The sequence below is a fragment of the Athene cunicularia genome (assembly GCF_003259725.1).
Source record: "Athene cunicularia isolate RWA chromosome 1 unlocalized genomic scaffold, athCun1 chr1_part1, whole genome shotgun sequence".
In the NCBI taxonomy this organism is placed as follows: domain Eukaryota; kingdom Metazoa; phylum Chordata; class Aves; order Strigiformes; family Strigidae; genus Athene; species Athene cunicularia.
Window position 1 is genome coordinate 66,351,655 of NW_020799091.1, and position 10,400 is coordinate 66,362,054.

Below are 10,400 nucleotides of genomic sequence, written 5' to 3' on the forward strand. Positions count from 1 at the left end.
GTGCTCTAACACAAGAATTCAGTCCCTTAGTAGCAACATCTGTGTGGAAATGTTTTCATACACACCCACTATTTTAAGTCTCCATAGCGAAATGCCATCTTTATGGAATTATGGAAGTCTCTGTAGCAAAATGTCATCTTTAATGATTTCACTAGGGAACAATGGTTATCAAGTCAATTTACTGCTTTAATACTGTAAGGAGTCTGAAGGCATTCATAAAGCAGTCCTCCCAAATTCTGTCCAGATCTATCTCAGGAAGTCAAGGGACAGCTCTGCTGCATGTGGACTTACATCATACAGTAAATAGCAGGTGCTGTTTCCATGCAAAATAAAAGTTTTAGACAAGATCTCCTGAATCAAAAACTGAATCCTGAAGATATCCTTCTGAGCTGAAGCAAAACTCCCTAGTAGCAAGATTTGGGCTGAGAGGAGTGGGGTGAGGAGTGGCAGTGCTTAACTGCTGAACTATTTTTAGAGTAATAGTATTTATGAGATAACTTCGACTTCATTTTCATTCTTCCTCATCTCCAAAACCCCAAACCAGTGACCCCTTCCCACCCAGAGCACGATGGATATTTGGCAAATGTGCAGGGATCTGGGCGGTTCCTCATTTCTCACCTCCAAGCCTCTCTGGATCTAGCCAGAGACCCTGGCAGCAGGGTGACAGAATAGCCAGTAACATTTGGTAATAGAGGTGACAATTACATCTAAACATTATCATTTCTTTCATGCCACCAACATGACATCGAAACACTAAAACTACCCAGCCTATTTGGGCATTTCTCTTCATTTCATAGCATTTTCCTAAAGAAGACAAAAAATATTTTTTTTAAAGTCTAATATTGTAAGGGTGAAGCTCATGCCAATTTCGGGCAACAAATCTTGTGGACTGTAGGTTTCTTGGCCCATTCAGGCTGACCTCCATCTCTGGTGGAGGTAAGCTGAGGGAAGTGGAGGAAAAGATATGCACTATCCATGGTTTTTCATCGTGTCATCATGTCTTACCTAGATGCTTTAGTTCTGGTATAACATGGCACCTAAGTGCTGTGTGCTCCCTTCAGCATGGGGTCAGACCCATCACAGAAAACTTACAAAATGTCTTGTTCAGGTAGTCACAGCAATGGAAATCATAAAAAAAACCACCCAGCAACTTTGATATGCTCATTTTATGCATCGTTACCTGCTGCTACTTTACACAACTGTCCTCCTGCTGTCGGAGCACAGGGAATGCTCTGGCATACAAAGAGCTTTTTTTCCTGTTCTTTGTCACATTTGAGGGGAAGAACACTGTAACTGAGGTAGAGAAGGACCTCATTTCTCCTTGAATACTGTCATGCTGTCCAGTGAAGTGATGGTGGTGGTGCTAAAACTGTGCTCTTGCTGACTTTGCTTTCCAGTAGGTAGTATAATCACACTGTAATGAAAGCAGGTGGCACCAGTACAAGTGTGAGTCCTCACCAGTATAGTTTTGCCCACTGCAGGTCCCCGGTGCTGCGGAGGGAAAGGACTAGCTCTGGCACTGTGGTGGGCAGATAATTCAGAGGCAACCGTATTGCATTCTCAGCTGCACAGCAACACATGTTGTTTACAAGGCTGTCCTTCACTCGGCCTTTTCCAACAGAGGTTTTCTTTCAGCTGAGTCTAACAGCAGGTTGGAGGCACCCAAGGGGAGACCCATCCAACAAATAAGCTGCTCCTAAAGCACACTGACTAAGAGACTCACCAAAGACCAGTACAAATGCTAGAGTCCCATGCACCCTATAGCAGAACAATAACAACAGCATAAAAAACCCAAAACCAACCAAACAAAAAAGACTGACTTGCAGCATCCAGCCTACTTGGTGAGGCCCCCAGACATCTGCTCTCACACTTGACCTGTTTGTTCCATCAAACTACCGAATCTGGCCTCAGGAGCAACATGTTTCTGCTCATTCTGATGGCACCAGTAAAGGTCACCAAACTAATCCACACAATCTAAAAAAGACTAGCCGTTTTATCTTTAGCAGCATAAAAGAGGTGTGTACCACGTGGAGGCAACATTTATTCAGGTCCATGCTTGTCACTCTATGTGCTTTCAGAAGCTGTGTATGTGTCTTCCAAAAGATGGGTATGTTTTTTTCTCTAGTGTAATCATGGAAAATAAATTTCCAATATTAGCTAGTGCTGGAAAGAGCACTAACACTGTGGAGTTATGCTACTAAGAAGCCCCTCTTATTTCTCCCTGCTCCTCACCCTTTGGGACATTTCTATTATTGCTGTCTCCCACTATGTTATTTTAAAGTGTATGTTCTGTATTTGTGCAAGCTCCATTCCTGCATACCCACCACATAAAGCTGATTAATTTACCCTTTCTGAAATTATGCACACTGCATCAATATGATATCAGTGTTTCACCCCTTACATAGTGTTTTAAAAAAGGTCACAATACATTATCCCATTAATAGTACTTTGGAAATACTGAAAAAACCCCACACTCACTGAAAATGTCAGGAATCTCATCCAAGTGGCCTGAGTTTAAAAACAAACATACCTGAATAATTTCAGTGTTTTAAGTAGTTATATGTATTATTCAAGGTTCAACACAATTCAGACTGGCTTTTACAGAGAGTGCAAGAGAACAGCTACAACAGAGCAAGAGACCCAGGAGGGTCTGTGCCTGGTCAGTGTGCACAAGCAATCAGAAAGGCAGGGAGAGGGAGGAATGCTCCAAAGGAAGACTAAGGAAGGAATCAGCACAACGTGCCTTAGCAGATAAATTACAGAAAACACCATAAAAAGTCCAGAGATAAGGGCAGAGGGGGCTGACAGAATGAGGAAGGGAACAAAAGCTAAGGTGAAAAAAAAAGGAAAGACAGAGGAAAAATAGTATTATACAAGTATCCTCCAGTGCCCACTCAGATTTTAGGACTGCCTTTCTGGCTGGAGACACCCACATATGTCCCTGAGTCTTTGAAAATGTTGCCCCTAAGAGCCAAATGAAATCCTTCCTGCTGCTCTCCTCCTTGCCTCCCCTCCTCCCCCTGGCTCATCCCACCTCCAAGTCTCCCACTGCACTCTCAGATGCATTGGTTCTGGTTTTGCCCTGACTTCTCTGTGCTGGTTGCTGGAAAGGGCCAGGGGCTGTACGTAACTCAAGACATTTCTTTGTACAGCCACAGCAGCACTATCTCAGTGATATGTCAGAGTTTTACCAGGCCGATTCATTAGAAAGGTGACTTTTTTACAACTTCCAATATATATTAAAAGGACAATAACAAGCCTACTTAATGATTGTGAAACAGACTTAATGTCATTTAATTATTGCACCTGTACCAAAAGGCAGAAGGAAAAATATAATTAAACACCAGAATTAGAAAGGGTTGGGGGGGGAGACAGTCTAATAATAGCTACTTCACCAATAAACATAAAGGTTATACATGGAATCCCCAGAATTTCAAAGTCAAAATAAATTTGTAAAAGTGAAAAGGTTAGAGGCAGAAAAAATAATAATCAGGCAGCAAAAGGTAAATAATCTGTTAATCATGCACATCTGCTGAAGCAACTGAGCAAGCAGGATGCTTGTCTGGCTGCAGAGCAGCGATGGCGATAGCCAGCAGCAGCAGCCAGCACAGCCAGCCCGGCCCCACGGGTGCTGGGCAGCACCTTAGCCTGCAGCAGCCTGGTCCATCGCCTGCTACCAGAAAAGACCACTGAAACAGGATAATTGGAAATAGGCACTAGATACAGTTCCTATAGGAAATGCTGTGCTGAAAGGGGAGAAGCATATGGTAAGAGACAAAACTCAGCAGGTTAAGGCTAGACAGATGCCTGTGGAAAATCAAGCATGACTGCAAAGGTGAAAATTGCAGGCAAAAGAGCCAGTCTTGCAACCACTGACACGGCAACCTCACTTCATCACCAACCTTCTTCGGTTTCCTTCTCGCAAAAACAATTGTCAGGGCCCTGACGTGCATGAAGAAGAAAGGTGCTGTCTTTATACTGAGGTTAGCACTTTAAGGCAGCTTGTTGCATTTATTTCAGATATTTGTGGTTTAGGTCTGTACAGACAATTAATGACCAAAATGCTTTTATTTCTTCAGAATGTGGCTGAGGCTTGACTTGCTGTGGGTGTGCAGTTTTAGCCAGCCGATGAATCACCCTGACTCTCTCAGAGATGGGGCTTCACCATGTGCAAGGCCCTTGGCTTTGTGAAGTGCTGCCACACAGTTTGTGCTGGGTTTGTTTCAGAGAATGGGGTGGAGGCACTGGCAGTTCCTACGAGCTTCTACACAGGCAAGGACAGCTTCTGTGTTCACAGCATTAAAACCTTGTGAACCCAACACACACACCAGAGCAAAACAAACAGGTGCACCAGTCCTTACAGCACAGTTTCAATACCTTGAAGATGCACAGTACCCACCACATGTAATCTGCAGTGATTGAAGCTGAGGAAGAAAACATGAGTGGATCTGGACCTGTAGCACTTTGCTAGCAGGGTAGTTGAGGCCATACAATTTTAGCACTAGAGAAGCCAAAATCCATCCCAGGCTGCCACTGAAGCCTACTTTGGTTCACATAGAATGTATGTTTCCCAGTATTGACTTCAGACCCCTTTTGGCCTGATAATAATTCAATTCAGGACACTTTGCCTGCTGTTCTTTGATGGTTACTTATAAGATGAAGGGTCTCCTGATAAGTATGTTTTGTCTATCTTGGAATAGGTGACATGGGTCTCTAGCCTGGATTAAACAAGCTGGGGCTGTCCTAGATGTTCACACCTTTCGTTAGACAGCTTCTGCTGTCACAACTATTCATCCAAAAAGTAGCTAATTTAGTTTATTTTGAAAGATAACTGCACTGGCACATTATCCTTTTGTTTTTAAAATTTTTAGTGTAACAACATCCTAGGTGTGTAAATAGCCAAAATTAAAAGAGAGTTAGCAAACTTCAGATACCCCTAGGAATGATAATATCTGCAACAAGTCATAAGTAGGGAACTTTCAAACCAGAAAGGCTCTGGGAAGAGCATTACATTGATTCAGATTCAAGAGAGGTAAACTGATGGAAATATGTTATAGTAACTATAACTACTCAGCACTTCAGTGAGTGTAAGGTCAAAGACTGGAGCACATTTCAAGTCTCAGAGTGTCTACTTTCACACAAAGGAAACATTAGTGTCTTCTGAGGTCTCCTTCAAATTTTCTGGCTTTTAAATTTTAAAATAAAATAAAAGGTTAAAATAAAAAATTACTAATATTCTGAGGAAACCTGTTTCAGAGGATGAGACACAACACAGAAACATTCTTTTCTGCAGGGTACATGGAGTTGAGCATTGCAAGAACCTGTGGAGGCATGAAAGTGTTGACTATTGAGACAAATTTATCAACTCCTTCCCTGTCAACTTGTAGGGAAAAGTGCCTGTGGACAAACATTTTTAGAGTCATGGAGTAAACAGACTCCAGTGCTGCTTCAGGATTCAACATAGCTTTCTCTGGCCCCACACAGGGAGTGATGGGCAGGAAAAAAGACTCTCTCTCACACCTCGCTGCCTGCATCCCGGAACAGCTGCTGCCCTGGTGAGGGCATCACTGCATCCCTGAGCAATAACCTCCAGGGTTATCTGTCTGTCAAGGCAGCCTACTGAAACGTGAGGTGTCTGTTGGAACAAGCCGTTTTATTTTATGTTGTTCTGAAGCAGAGGAGGTGTGTACTCCACTGCAGGTGTACCTTTTCGTCACCCCTTCCTTGGTGTTCTCTCCTGAAGTGGTCCTGAGGATGGGAGGGAACATTTGTCCCCTGGTCATTTAAATAGCACGCAGTGTCTTGGCTCAAGGTATGCACTCGCCATGATGCTTTGTTCGGTTTGTCTTCATGTGCTTTGCCTGGCAACCTAACCCACTGCAAAAGACCCTGTTCTCCAGAGGTTTGCTAAATCATGTATTTTGCTTTTTAATGTCGGAGGTGACAAGATACCACCAGAACCAGTGATCTGATGTAATAAGGCAGGAAAAAATGTTGCAAGAAAAACCATGATGATATTGAACAAGGAATAAAAACAGATCAATCCTCTAAGATCTTGTTCACTAGGTCTTAGAGAGTAATACCTTTGGATAAATTAGAGCACGTTTATAAAAATATTTCCTCATGCCAATTTTTGGTCTAAATTCATAATGAGAGGGCTGATCCCTTTATAGAAACTCAATGCTGAGATGCACAAAGAACCCTGATTTAGCAAAGTGCGTATACAGAAAAGCAGTATGATATTACAGTGGTTTGATAATGGTCATCTAGATTTTACCCTAAGGGAGGTAAAAATTTGGACTTGGAAGGGGAAGGTCTTTGGCATAAGGGCAGTCAGTGTATTTTTCCTGCAGAGACTAGTCCCTTCAAGTCCTCTGAGCAATGCAAGATAAAACATTTTTTTACCTCAAAATACTCTGGACTCCTGCAACATGAAAAACGTGAAGCTGATTTTCTAGCTAGCTATTGTGATCAAAAGACATGTAGGGAGCCACTGAGAACCAATTGAGGGAACATTTCCAGCTTTAGACTTCAAAGTAAACAAAACCAGGTTTGTTTCTGGGGCAAGGAGTTTAGCAATTCTCCCTTAACTCTAACACTGCAGAGACACACTCCTAGACAGAAGCACCACTCCACCACAAGAACACCTACTGGGCTACTCGAAGGCCCACAAAAGTATCTTTAAAAAAAACTTTAAACTTTTCGGCACTAGGAAGTCTGCAAGTGTGTCAAATTAATTGATTTTGGTTAATTCAGATCCCCAATATTGTACAGTTGTTCTCAGTCTAGCTCCTGGATATTCTCCCTACCAATGCTTAAGGCAGATCAGAGTGTTCTTCTGCAAAGCTTTTTTTCTATCTTACATATTAAACACTAACGTGTAACCAGGAGGTACCTGAATTTATCAGTGTTTCGGGTTCAATTGCAAGCAAGTCTTACTTTAAACAGCTATCTTAATTTAGGTGGCTTTAGAAAAATTAATTATAAAAAAATCATTTAGATGATTTAGCAAAAAGAAGTTTCCCCAGTTTAAAGAGTTGATATAGAAACTGTAATAATGAACTAATTAAAAAAAAGATCCCACATGTACTACCTTGGAAGCAAGGCCTCTCCAATCACTTTTTTCTTAGTATTAGCATTGTTGTACTAAGCTAGATCTCTTTTCCAGAGAGTTGAAGTTATGGGGGGTTATCACTAATCAAAAGCAAAAAAATTTTGAATTGAAGATTCAGAATAAAAAGTATCCAAATCTATTGAAAAGACAACTGGAGGACACCAACCTGAGAAGCAGTTATGCTAAAAATGCCGGTGCTACAGATCGTCAGGTGAACATTTAGCATCACACTCTGCCATAGGGTGGCAAAGTCACTACAGTGACTATGGAAAAAAAAGGCTGATGAATTGCAACAGCCACATTTTCCCTGTGAGGTTCAGAAGCCAACTTCACAAACTGCTCCTCTGCAGGAAAGCAGCAAAGCAGGACAGTGTGGACTTGGGGTGCGTGTAAGTTCCCCTTCTCAAAAAAAATGAACAGGAAAAGATGTGGTGAATTAGTTTTGTAGAAATCTGCTTTTCACTGAAAAAAACTCATTCAAAGAACTGAGAGTTCAGCATAATCAAAGTAACATGGAGGCTTTTTTGTCTTAGAAATTTTTTTTTCCTGTTTTTATGACCACACGTCACAAGCAGTTTATATCATTAACGTCAGCATGGCAGAAACTTGTTTCCATGGTGCTTTACTAGTACTCAGCCACTGAAATTTTATATTTAACAGTAATTCCTAAGCCCACTCCTCTACCTGTGTGAATGCATAGCAAGTCTCTTCTGGTAGCTCTGGTAACCTCCACTAACTTTGCCTGCTTTTCTATCACTTCCCCCCAAGTCCTTTGCCTCCAATGCAAATAATTCCCAGTGGAAGATGGCCTATGCTCAAAACTGGCTTTTCATCCCTGAATAAGGGTCCATGCAAATTAGATGCTTAGCTAAGTAAAAGCCAACTTGCTAAATACCAGTAAAATTATGTCATGGAAACAGACCCCTGTAACCTGCTTTTGCTTTTACCCAACCGCTTCTCAGACATGATCACAACAATAGCAAATTAACTTTAGAGAAAAAAAAACTTGACAGGGCAAAGATGCTCAGGCAATATTCAAATGAACCACTTAACCTTTTGGTACTAAAAGCTTCCTGCAATAATGAAACATTAGTCATTAACTCAATGTGCTTTGTTAAATATTAGACAAGAGCGCACATTCAATTTAGCACTCACGTATACTTAGTGACAAAGAGCCATCTGTGTTGACTACAATCTCCAGTTTGGGAAGTGTGCTGTGAATGGCACTCCAGTCTAGTAAAGCTCTGGTGTATGGGGAAAAACACACAACAGCAAGTACATCATGGGAAAAGGTGATCCAGAAAGGAGAATAATCCTGTTTATGAGGTTACTTGCCTTCCTTCAGTGCTAGCCATCCTCTGCAAGTACAAAGGAGAACTGAAGTAAAAGACTTCTGCCTATCTAGTGGGCAGGCAAGGAAACCTCTTGCCCAAAGTAGGGTATTGCCCGTGCTGTCTGCATGGTTTCAGGAATGAGTTGCAGCATCTCACTCCTTAAACCAACAGTTACAAATCACGAGGTCACTGGACAGCACAAGCATTGTAAGAGAAGTAGCGCTTCTGTAAGCCCCTGAAGTGTTGACTCAGGGGCGCTGAGGAGAAGAAGGTGAAGAGAACGATTACTTCAAAATTTTTGATCAGTTAAGCACCTGAACACAAAGGCTGCATGAATGGGATCTATATGTAAAGTGTGATGGGTTTCTTCCTGAGTAAAGGAAAAAAAGGAAGACTAGATTTATTGGCTGTCAAAAACTCACTTTTGTCTTCTTGTGTTCAACAGAAAATTAGTGTGTGATCCTCTTCCCCACTGGCCTGTTAGACCTTACTGGCTCCCCGTACAACTTCACTGAAGTGCAGTTATTATTTGGCAGTTATTAATATCAGTGTGACCCCATCTATTCTTCATCATTTGATATGAGGGAAAAAACATCCTGACAGACCTTCTCTGGTCACCTAGCAAGAACAGCTGTTAGCCCAGAGCACATCAGTAGATCCTCAAACAAAGGTTCTTCGAAATACCCAAGTCTGAATTTCATTTACTTTATGATAAATTAAGAATTTCAAGATGAGCTTCTAAGGTGCAAAACACTCTATTTCTTTGTTTGAAACGTGTGTATTAATATACCCATAAATTCATGTTAAAATATGAAATATTATTTGGCTAGCATCAACTTCAATTGCCGGAAATTCTTCTTCTTGTTCCACAAGAACTCTGAAAGGGCTTTAGACATATCCTGACCAAGACAGTACAAGTGTCATCATGTTTAGCTTTAATGATATTGCTCTGGGCAAGGTCAGCTATTTCATATTGCTCTGTCAAGAAAAAAAAACGTATAAGAAATAAGATCTGAAAGGTTTCAGGCCTTCTGGGAATCTTCCCTGTAAGGATCACTACAGCAGAAAGTCTCAACAGGAACAGCAACGAAAATATGTGGCAAGAGAAACAACCTTCTACAACAGAAATTTATATTTTCAATTATTTCCAAGTCCTTTAGACTCAGAGAAATGCTCTTGAAAATTCAGGGGCTTCTTTAGCTCTACAAGTTCCTTATTGGTGACATATATCCAAGCCCATAATGAAGTAGTCCACATTCAGAAAACAGCATAATTCATCTTCTGAAAGTAAACTAAGTTGTACAAACAAAATCCCTCTACTGTGAGCCATGATTCCTGTACATTTTGGGTTTCTGTGTGAGCTAGTTGCTCCTTTCTTTCCAAGGACAGAGACTATCTCTACTAAATCTTGGAAAGTCTACGGTAACTTTGCAGATGTGAATCACACGAGTCTTCATCTGATGTCTTCTGCTAGAAGATGCCAGACAGAAACATACTCATGTTAAAAATAATTGAAAAACAGCAAGAGAGGATTTGCTACTATTTGTTCTGGATGTCTTACTACAAAATTTTTTTTCAACTACTCCTCTACAATACTGGCTGCTTAAAGTCACCCTCGCCAGCCACAGTGAAGAGCTGAGAATACATTAAATGCCAAAACATAAAGCTGAATACTTCTTGTCACAGTACATTATGATATGATGATAGTGCTTTTTCTGAATTGTTCCATTAGAAAAGCTATTCTTAGGGGAAAAAAAAACTGGTTAGCAGTCAAAATATTAGGAAGAATTCTTAGTAAATGCTGCCTTTAAAAGTCTGCCAGAATAGTTATGGAGATTGCACATATATGGAATAAAAACCCAAACAGTTTTATTCTAATATCTATCTTTAGCTGTGTTTAACTGAAAAATTTAATCTGCATTAGTAATTTATAGGCCAACAGAGCAAAGGGG